General features: G+C 37.8%; 1 pseudogene; it reads right to left on the reverse strand.

The window, feature by feature from the left end:
• Positions 1 to 4,669: 4,669 nt before the first annotated feature.
• On the reverse strand, positions 4,670 to 5,868 carry LOC131932513 (GTP-binding protein 8-like; annotated as a pseudogene).
• Positions 5,869 to 11,166: the final 5,298 nt, after the last annotated feature.

The following is an 11,166-nucleotide window of genomic DNA, read 5'->3' on the forward strand; positions in this document are numbered from 1 at the left end:
GATCTTTCCAAATTATGGGGTCTACATATAGGTCTACATAGACCGAATTTTGGGGTGGGGCGCAAAATTGATTATTCGTCCTCGGTGCCGATATAGATCGCTACTCCTTTATAAAAGTTATTAACTATTAGGTAGTTGTTAATAATAGCGATTAAACCTTTAGCGCCCCCTAGGGATGGCGCCCTAGGCGACCGCCTAGTTGCCTTATAGGTAGCGCCGGCCCTGTACGGTAGGCTACATACGTGTTGAGAATAACGTGACGTTTATAGGTGCACACAGAGTATGTATTAAACTACACTTCTTTGACGACGCGAGTATTTTTAGTTAAATCCAATAATCTTTCATTTACATCAGGGGTCTCCAAACTACGGCCCGCGGGTCGGATGCGGCCCGCGAGGTCCTCTCATCCGGCCCGCGAGATTTTTTTGTTCACGGAAAAAAATGTTTGTTAGAAGTGGCTGAGGAACTTTGCCCAGAACATTCACAACAATTTTAAAATGAAGCTTTGGGTTCAAATCATTGTGACTCAAATAGTGAAAACTGCTAACAAGTTTAGCAATTTTTCAATTGCATTGGATGAGTTGCTAAGGGGGGGGGGTGCATTTAAAATATGTATATATTTTTATATAAATTATATTTCGTTGGCGGGGGCACCGCCACCCCAAAGAGATGCATGGAAGAAACTCTGGCCCCCGAACTGATATTTGATAGTTAATGCGGCCCTCGAGCTGAAAAGTTTGGAGACCCCTGATTTCCATTAACTTATATGAAGACACTGTTAACACCACAGGATTTAATTAATCGAAACAAGAAAATCAAACCAGCATCTACAACCCTATAAAATATTCTCTAAGATATTTCCCATGACCAAATAGTTTCTTTTTTAAAGTTCAACAATATACTTTGTTCTTGTAAAAAACTTAGCCCACTAATTAGCTAATACAAGAAAAAATCTTTTTAAATATTTAATTAAAAAAGACTTTCACGCGTAACCTCCCCTCCTCCCACCAGTGTTTCTTCCAGACTTTTTTCTCCGGGGGGGGGGGGGGCACTTGAAATTTTCGGGGGGCGGTAGACTTTCTTCGGGTGGGGGGGGGGGCGGACACTGTTAAAAGTATATATTTTCTATATAAATTATATAAATTTCATTTCGTTCGGGGGGGGGGGGGGTGGGGGGGGGGGGGCGGTAAAAAAATTTCGAAGAGATGCCTGGAAGAAACTCTGCCTCCCACCCCTCACCCTCCTCCCAAACCTCCGTCTCCACCCCCAACATAACGTCCATTTACCTATCGTCCTCAGGACCAACTTGGAGTCGAACCTTGCTCAATGTGGTGACGGTGTCCGTACGGAGGGTTACCTCTGCCAGCCACACCCTCCTAACAACACCCCCCTTAACCTCATCTCCTCCCACTCTCCCCCCTGCTCTCAAACCTCCCCTCCTCCCAACCTCCCCCTCCAAAGCCTCCACCTCCACCCCCAACATAACGCACATTCACTATCGTTCTCAGGACCAACTTGGAGTCGAACCTGCTCAATGTGGTGACTGTGTCTGTACGGAGGGCTACCTCTGCCAGGTGTATTACCCGTCCTGCCCACACCAACCCCACCCCCCAACTGTGAAACCTGTCAATCCAACTGTCACCCTGTCTCAGTGTGTGTCCTACCAGTTTAAGCTGGGTAAAATAATGAGAGAGGATTATCGGACAATTATTCATGTAATTGATTATTAATATTTGAAACTTTTAAAAGACTATTTAACACTCCAATTAATCACTTATTAAGTGGAATTATCATTTTTCTCTATATATTTTGCTATTTTTGCCTTGGTGTCACCCCCTTAAATGGTGTCACCCGCATCCCCCGCCCCCCCCCCCCTCACTACACCTCTGGATAATTGTATTTTAAATCCCCATTATGGCTTTAAGTAAAGAATCTTCTTTAGACCTAGCGATTCATGGGGCTAATGAAGATTTTGTTTTTTGACCTCGGCATATGAAGGAAGGGTGTGGTCAGCACTACCCTTACCTGACTTTACTTACCGTAATGTGAGTTAAGTGCCCATCAGAGCTGGGTGAAATCAGGGACTTCCTACTGACTTAGTCCCGGATTCGAACTCGAGACTTTCGGGTTGGCAGGTTACATCGCTTAGGCCCCGCGGTCCCACCCCCTAATGTTACATAGTCCTAATATTCTGTATCGAAATTTCAACACAACTTGGTTTTATTAAAATAGTTATAAAACTAACACGTGATTTATGTTGAAATGTGTTTGTATACACCTTCAGGTTCCAAAAATGTTTACAGTTCCAAGACTGGATTTGTGCCAGCGAGTGGATTTTCTCAAATACGATATACAGTGTCATTACTTCTCACAAACATCAGCAAAACACTTAATAAAGTTGAACAATACTCTAGGCTTTTTTTTGTTATTTTATGTTAATGGGAAATGTAATGTATACACAGATGACATAATACTAGTGCTAGGTACTAGGCTTTTCTTGGTGATTTTATATGTAGTGACATATGAAATGTATACATAGATAACTGCAGTTGGTGTAGTTTCTTCCCGTGTTGAAATGGTACCACGGGTAATAAGGTAAACCAATACCTTTGAACCTCATCTGATTCTAGTGCTAATCATGTCAGTGGCATAGACAGGGGAGTGGGGTTATGGCAACCTTCGATGGACGGTACCATCTCCCCTGACCCCCCCCCCCCAACCCCCCCCCCCCCCCCACCACCACACACACAAAAATAGTTATCCCATGTTAGGTAGTAGCTAACCACAACACTAGGCTCATGGCGCTTATATAAATGTCACAATTTTGAATGTTATGTTTGAATGTAGTTTTGGAATGTCATGTTGACATGTCATGAAGGGATGCAATATGTGAATGTCAGGTTTGAAAGTCATGTTCAAATGTCATGTTTCAACGTCATGTTTGGACGTCATGTTCGAATGTCATGTTGGAATGTCATGTTCAAATGTCATGTTGAAGTTGGAATGGCATGTGGTAATGTCATGTTGGAATGCCAATTTTTAATGTCATGTCGGAATGTCATGTTGGAATGTCATGTTGGAATGTCATGTTGTAATGTCATGTTAACCTCAGTTTAAAGCTCTTACATATTTTCCTAGTGACTATCACTATCGAATCATATCAACTAAGAAACAACAATTTAGCTTGATGATGGTACATTGTAAGTCTTCATTCATTGTGGATTGTTTTATGAATAATTTCTGCCTGCATAGGTAAAAGATTGGGAAGAAATAATTGTTCTGAAACATTACTATTGAAATATTTTTGTAATAAGTTACTGCAACAACAGTAATGAAATTAGATTTAAGTTAGGAAGGTACTTTTAAAAGTTAATGGAAATAAGATATATATACACTTAGCTCCTAAAATTTACTTGCTTATTTTTCTGATTCAAGCGATATTCATTCAAGAGTCACAACATAATATTTACAAATAATGTTCTTATCTCAATGTTACTGATTGAGTAAAGGGGGGGAAGCATGCGTTGTTTCTGAAATAGATATAAACAGAAAGTGATGTTTCAACGACAAGGCTAGACAGAGGTACAGAATTTAGTCCAAGTAGAGACAGAGCAATTTTAAACCCAACAGCATCCGAACCTACCAATCCACATGAACCAAGTCAGACGTGTAAACACCTGAGCCAACCAGCTCTACTAAAATCTATCACAGCTTGTACACGGAAGACGCGGGCCGGCATGAACTCTGACCCCGAAGGGTACCAACTGACCGCTGGTCACAACAAGGACTATTACTCGACCGCAGGTTCGGAACCCTTTGGGTTCAATGTTACTGATTGGTCAATTGATATGAACGCAGGGTAAACTCTTGCCCCACCGTCCAGTACCCAGCTCGACAGTAGGAAGCTAATAACTAAGAGAAAAGTCACTCAGGTGAAATCAATGATCACTGACAAGATAGGGAAATTCAGTGGCAAGGATGGAATTATTGCCACGGTGCTGTCCATAGCACGGATATGCGGCTGGGCCTGGTGCCCAAGCGGCTATTAGCTGTCCGTGTACTCTCTACCAGTGGCGTAGCGAGGTCGGTAGTCACCCGGTGCGGCACTTAATGGTGTCACCCCCCAGAGGCGTAGCGACCCTTCCGTGGACAAACTTTCAATTTTCGATCTGCACCCCCCCCCCCTCCTCAAACTTTCCATTTGCACCCACCCCCTCAAACTTTCGATTTGCACCCCCCCCCCCCCTCAAACAATTTAACACTAGCATTAATCACTTAATTAAGTGGAATTATCATTTTTCTCTATATATTTTGCTTTTTTTGCCTCGGTGTCACCCTCCTTAATTCTTTCATACATGTAGCCTACTTTCATTCATTTAAGATGGTTTACTTAAACATAGTTCTAATACAAAACGTATTAACCTTTTTTTTCTTGTTAAAAGGCTTATTAAATTGTAATTGGTGATTATGTTTCCTAAAGCAAGATTATACATTATATTAATAACATTAAAGTAATATTCTAACATCATTTACATTTGTAAAAAGATAATTCTTAAAATTTAGTCGCCATTTGTACAAACATTTAAAATTTTTATGCACTGGTTTTGTCGAAATATAATCTACTGGCCATAGAGTATAATATAGTTTATTTGGGAAACATTTGTGTGGTTTATGATAATGATCTAATCTGTAAATTTCCAGTGATATAAGCAATAAAAGACTAAAGTAATGCCAGCCCTTCTCCATTCAATTACCTGACTAAAAATAGCTGAGGAAAACAACTGTCGGCTTTAGTTTCGTCTCTAAATTTTATCACTGATATCAAACTCCTCATGAGTGTGGCAGGTTTAGCTAAATCTATCTTTGTAATCACAATACATAATGGAATCTTAAGTTCAGCATAGCTTTTGAAATACTTCTGGTCATTGCAGTGGCGTAGCGAGGTCGGGTGTCACCCGGTGCGGCACTTAATGGTGTCACCCCCCCAGAGGCGTAGCGACCCTTCCCGGGGACAAACTTTCAAGTTTTCGATTTGCACCCCCCCCCTCAAGTTTTTCTCTATATATTTTGCTATTTTTTTCCTTGGTGTCACCCCCCTAAATGGTGTCACACGGGGCGGTCTGCACCCCCCGCCCCCCCTCGCTACGCCCCTGGGTCATTGTTTGTCACCACAACTCTTCCATCAAACAGAATAAAAGTCATAACATTGCTTCGTGATTTAATGTAAGCTTCAACACTTGGTTCAAAATTATCTGGCATGTTAAAACTATATCCTGGCATGTCAACTAGGTGGAAATAGTTATTTACATTGAACACATTCACCAGTTTTGTATGACCCGGTTTTTTGGAAACTTTAACTTTAACATCAGGGACTTGTGCAAACATAGTCACAAGTAATGAAGACTTGCCAACATTACTCTTGCCCTATAAAAGCTACCTCTGCTACGTCCCACTTTGGTATAATATGCGGGTTTGGCCAGGAACCTAAAAACTGAAATGTTTCTCCTTTCATATTTCTGCGTTCAAACATCAGTGAAGCAGCTTACATCAGTGGCGTAGGCAAGGGGGGGGGGGGTTAGGGGGGGTTATAACCCCTCCCATTGACTCACACCCATATATATATATATATATATATATATATGATTTTATACTTTTATACATATGGAAAACATATTTGAACCCCTCCCATGACCAATTCCTGGCTACGCCACTGGCTTCCATCTCATCTCTCGTTGGCCTAAATGCCATATCAGAGTTAAGAATAATGGGAATTTGTACCAGGGGTTGAAGGCGATCAACAGGGTTGGTGAAGAGGTCTGATACAGGTTGATTCAGTCTTACTTTAGTAACATATAAAGTTCTTTTACATGACCATGATCAGTGACGTAGCGAGGTCAGGTGTCACCCGGTGCGGCACTTAATGGTGTCACCCCCTCCCCCCCCCCCCTCGAACTTTCGATTTGCAACCCCCCCCCCCCCCTTTAAATTTGTCTCTATATATTTTAATATTTTTACTTTCTCGTATATACGTAGTATAGAGAAAGTATTGTAATCGTGCAAAAAAAAAAAATCGAGATTTTTACAAATCTCGACGTTTTACACCTCACTGATACGGAAAAACATAATTTTGCAATCTTGTCCGTATGTCTGTGTGTGTGTGTGTCTGTCCGTGTGTGTGTCTGTCCGTGTGTAAACACGATAACTTGAGTACCGTTACAGCTAAGTTGAAGAAATTTCATATATAAGTATTTTATCAAAATCGTAGATCCGTATCAACTTTTGAGCGATTTCCGATAACCGGAAGTGGTACTTTTCCTACTTTGAATTTTTTAAAAGCCTATAACTTGAGTACTATTTCAGATAGATAAATGAAATTTCACATGTAAGTAAAAGATCTAATTCTCTACCTTCTGTTAAATTTTGAGTAATTTCCGTTGACTGGAAGTAGTAATTTACGCTACTTCCGATTTCTCAAAAAACTAATGTAAATTTTAAAAGTACTAATAATATTGCGCACTATTATGCGCTTTTTTTATTTGCGTTCACTTGGTGTGCAATTAATTTGTCTACGAGATTTTATTCTATTTTTAAAACTTTAAGTATTTAAAATGGATTAAAAATCATGTCTATAGCCCGAGTTTCCATCCCCTGTTATTTTATATAAGAATATTCGAGAAAGTTTAGGGGAGATCACTCCCGGTTTATTTGCCTTGGTGTCACCCCCCTAAATGGTGTCACCCAGTGCGTTCCGCACCCACGCCCCCCCCCCCTTGCTACGCCTCTGACCATGATAATGCTAGTAGTCCATGACAAGGCCAATTTCTTAACAAGTCTTCTATTTAGATATTTTTTTATAAACTTTATTACCTAGAACCAGTCTATTTTGTATCCTTTGAAATATTGATTGACAAAACGTATTAATCATTTTTTTTTTTCCCGCATCAGACATGTAATTTTAAGCAATCGGAAAAGTTATGTTATTACAATTAGACACATCAAAGCAAACACACACACATACAAAACGTATTATTTATTTATTTATTTTTTTTGTAAATAAATGTTAATTTATTACAAATTTACATTGTATTTACAAAAGATTGATCACAATATTATAGTTTCCCTTTACACAGGACTGATGTTTCAGAATTATATCACCGCATCTTATTCAAGAACCATAACCCTTTAACTTCAAATTTAATGTGATGCGTTTATATTTTTTGATTTAGGTTAATTTCAGTTTTAGAATTTGAACACATCTGTCCCATAGAAATAAAAGTAATGGTCTTGAATATAACCACTTACATGAAATGCAACTACATTTTCATTCATTAAGGTTAACTTACAGTAATAATAGACTTAAATTTACAAATAGTCATTCCTATAAACTCTGTTATATCATGTCAATTTCCTTGTAATTCTACTTAACATGTCAGAAACAAAAATTTACAGTTTAAAAATGACTAAAAATATGTATAACATTAACAAAATGAAAGTAAAAAGATACATCTGCACACAACAAATGTTCAGTGCTGGGCTATAAAAATTAAATTTGAAACAATTTTGCAGGCAATGATGTGGTAGAAAAATATAGCTAAAAGTACAGGCTAGAAAAACGTAACTTGAAACGTTGTCACTGAATTACAATCAGCCCTACGTTTGCTTCGTTAATGCAATTCTGTGACTGACTACCCTCACACACAAGGAAGATTATTTTGAAAAAAGGTCACATCTTAAATAACAAAGTCTAGGCTCAGAATTTTTTTTACGGAAATTTAAAAAGGCTAAATAAATAAATACTACATAGATACTACATTTCATATTCATAATTTGGGTTTTAAGTAAAGCTGGAAAAAAAAATTGGGATTACCGTGAATTAAAATTATACACATTTTTTTAAGCAATCGGAAAAAGTTCTGTTATTACAATGAGACACATCAAAGCAAACATTCTTCCCTTTCAAACATCTATATCTATACAGTCCTCAAACATTTTTTTTAATTCATTCAATTGTTTTAAACATTTAAATCTGTAATAGTAATATATTTGATACATTTTACACAGCATCAAAGACATGAAAAATGAACATCAATTTGTTGTTTTTTTTTAAAGTAGAGTTGAAATGAATTTGGGATTACAGAGAATTAAAATGATACAAATTTTAAGCAATCGGAAAAGCTATGTTATTACAATGAGACACGTAAAAGCAAACACTCTTCCCTTTCAAACATCTATATCTATACAGTCCTCAATTAGTTTTTTTTTTCCTTTTTATTTTTTTAGTTTTTTTTATTAATTCAATTGTTTTAAACATTTAAATCAGTAATAATTATTTATTTGATAGATTTTACACAGCATCAAAGACATGAACATCAATAGCATATATGATAATCAAATGGAGAAAATAAAATGGCATAAGAACTAGACTAAAATAAGGTGTGCAAACTAGGTTTCTCTTGACTGCTTAGTTTACTGTGCTTTGTCCTTAGCTGAGGAGTCAAAAGTTCACATTGTAGCCACCCATGGACAGAAATAGAAACGACAGTGGGAGAAGTGTCTCTGCAGTACACATACTGATCTATCATTCCAAAAATTTTCCATGACATAAAATTGACCCTTGGCAAAGAGGGCACGCTACCTTGAAAAATCCACCAGTCCGGTTGAGTGGGGGGAAGTGTGTGTGTGTGGGGGTGGGGGGGATGAAGTGTGTATCTCTTTCTACCATTCAGGTTGTGCACTTTTAAAAACCTGGGAAACAGAAGACTGTTCTAATGTTAATTTACTTGAGGGCTGATCGAGTGATGTTTAGCTTGAGACTGTCGATATTAATTATGCATCTAGTTTATTTGCTTCTTCTGTAGTTCAAATGTTAGTTTCCTGTAAAAGTAGGATGTCAATATTGTGTTTATTTATTATGTTGTTTATATAATGTGTTTGTCCCTAGCCCCCCTGATGTTCAATGTTGCCAGAGTTGCATGAATTATTTGGGGTTTTCTCTCGAACATCTGTTTCTGGAGGGCTGGATGGTGGTGGTCTTTTAACGCCAAATTTTCCAGCCGCTGGTTTGCTATCCCGTTGGGCCCTGGTCACGACCCTTTGAGGTGGCTTTACTGTAGGTAATTGATTTTTACTTGAACTGATTGCTTGACTATATGACAGTTGACCTGATACCTTTGTTGCTGATATACTTTGTGAGCTTTTAATTTCCTTTAGCGGTTTCGTTATGTTTTCTGAACTAGTGTTATCTTGAAAAATATCATTTATTGTTTCGTCGACAGCCTCCAAATTTTCTTGATTCCCATCTTTTTGAGACCCTGTTACTATGGAATTTCTGGTCGCTACTTTCTCCATGGCTTCGGCCTCTATGGTGGTTTCTGTTACGCTTTCGTTAACTTGCTGTGATGCTGCAGTAGTATGATGTGCTTCAGTTTGGCCATCTACTCCAAAGGCATCTTCTACCTCTCTATGCCTTGCTTCTCTAAGCATTTCATTTTGTCTTTCTCCGTCAACATCATAACTGTCCCAATGCTTTAAGAAATTTCTATTGTTACTTAGATGCTCCCTAACTTCTTCTTTATCATTTGCATCCCAAGGCTATTGCCCAGTACTGTCCGTCTACTAGCTGGACGTCGTCAAGAGCGCGAGTTCTTAAATGCTCACACATTTTAGGCAGGTGTCTGTCTGTTTTGCAGTGGCAACATTGCACTAAAGAAAACTCGGATCAGTCAAAACGTTAATGAAATTGTTTTTTATCTTCTTTTAAAATTTGATGTTTAAAGCATCTAATGTTTTTATATATTCAAATTTGGGTCAAGTATTAATTGTTGAACAAACAAGCTATTAGGTTTCACATTTATCAAATAAACAGGTAAAAACTTAATAAAACATTAAAATATAATAGTACTTTCTTGTAAATATTTTAATTATTTTATTTTCTAAAAATATTATTTAACATATGAAAATAAAACCGTAGGTTGTGTCCCATGTTTCTAAGTGAATAGTATTAAAAACAATTTATTATTCAATGTGAACGAAGTTTTGAATAAGTCAATTTTGTCTTAATGTATTAAAAAATGATTTGATATATTCAGAAAATTTATTGTTAATATAAAATGTATTATAGGCTTTTACTTTCTGATTGCCGTTTTTGTAATGTTCATTTCTGTAAAAGTATTCGCGGGACCCCTGACCCTAGCACTAGTCTACATCTACCAAAGAGATACGCTTGCCAGTTAAGACTACTCGGAAAAAAACATTATCGAATGGCTCGCGTTCGTAAAAATGTCATGTTAAGGGAGATAAACGATGAATATTCGGTCTCTTTCCACTGTTACGAATAGTTCAGTCCCTTATTTTTCTGTTCTGTAAACGAATTATAATAAATTAGATAAACAATGTTTATTTTGGTTTGAAATATATATTTTAATGTTGCCTTTACAATAAACAACACGTGAAAAAAATATATATTAAGCTGATGATTTAAAAAATAAGAAACAAGATTTTGAAACCCAACTATAGTAGTTTAGTCTGTCATTTTAAAAATCACAAAAGGACAGTTACATCAAGTTACCAATTGGTGAGGTATTGTCGATGAACATGCATGAAGAGGTATGAGGCAAAAAAAATGAAGAGGTAGTTAAAATAAGCAGATGTTTGTGCCGACTTTATCCAGTTCAATAAAATAGCGTCTAAAGAGTCATTGACTCCAAAGTTTTGTTGTGGAAGTTATTTTTTTAAGGGATTGATTTGAGAATAATATACCCAATGGGGATGGACCTCACACTAATGTGACTCGCAAAGCTCTTGAGTGGAACCCCTAGAGTAAGCGGAAGTGAGGGCGCCCAAGACAGAGCTGGAGGCGGAGTCTTCTTGAAGAACTGAAGCCAACAGGGATGTCTTGGGAGATGGCAAAATTAATAGCCGGGGATAGCAAGAAATGGAAGGAAATGGTGGAGGCCATTTGTTTCTTAAGGAGCAAAGAGGACTAAGTCAAGTCAAGTAAGTCATGGGGATAGACCTAACGTGAGTGGACTCAAGACGTTCTACTGACTTGAACGCGGATTCGACCTCGACACTAGTAGGTTAGAAGCCTAGCACTCTGTTGCTTACACCACGCCGTCCTGCATGTTTGTTTACTACTGACTTAAATTAAATGTAGACGGGTAAACT

The sequence above is a fragment of the Physella acuta genome, unplaced genomic scaffold (assembly GCF_028476545.2).
Source record: "Physella acuta isolate Inbredline_101_S28 unplaced genomic scaffold, ASM2847654v3 ptg002191l, whole genome shotgun sequence".
Lineage (NCBI taxonomy): Eukaryota > Metazoa > Mollusca > Gastropoda > Physidae > Physella > Physella acuta.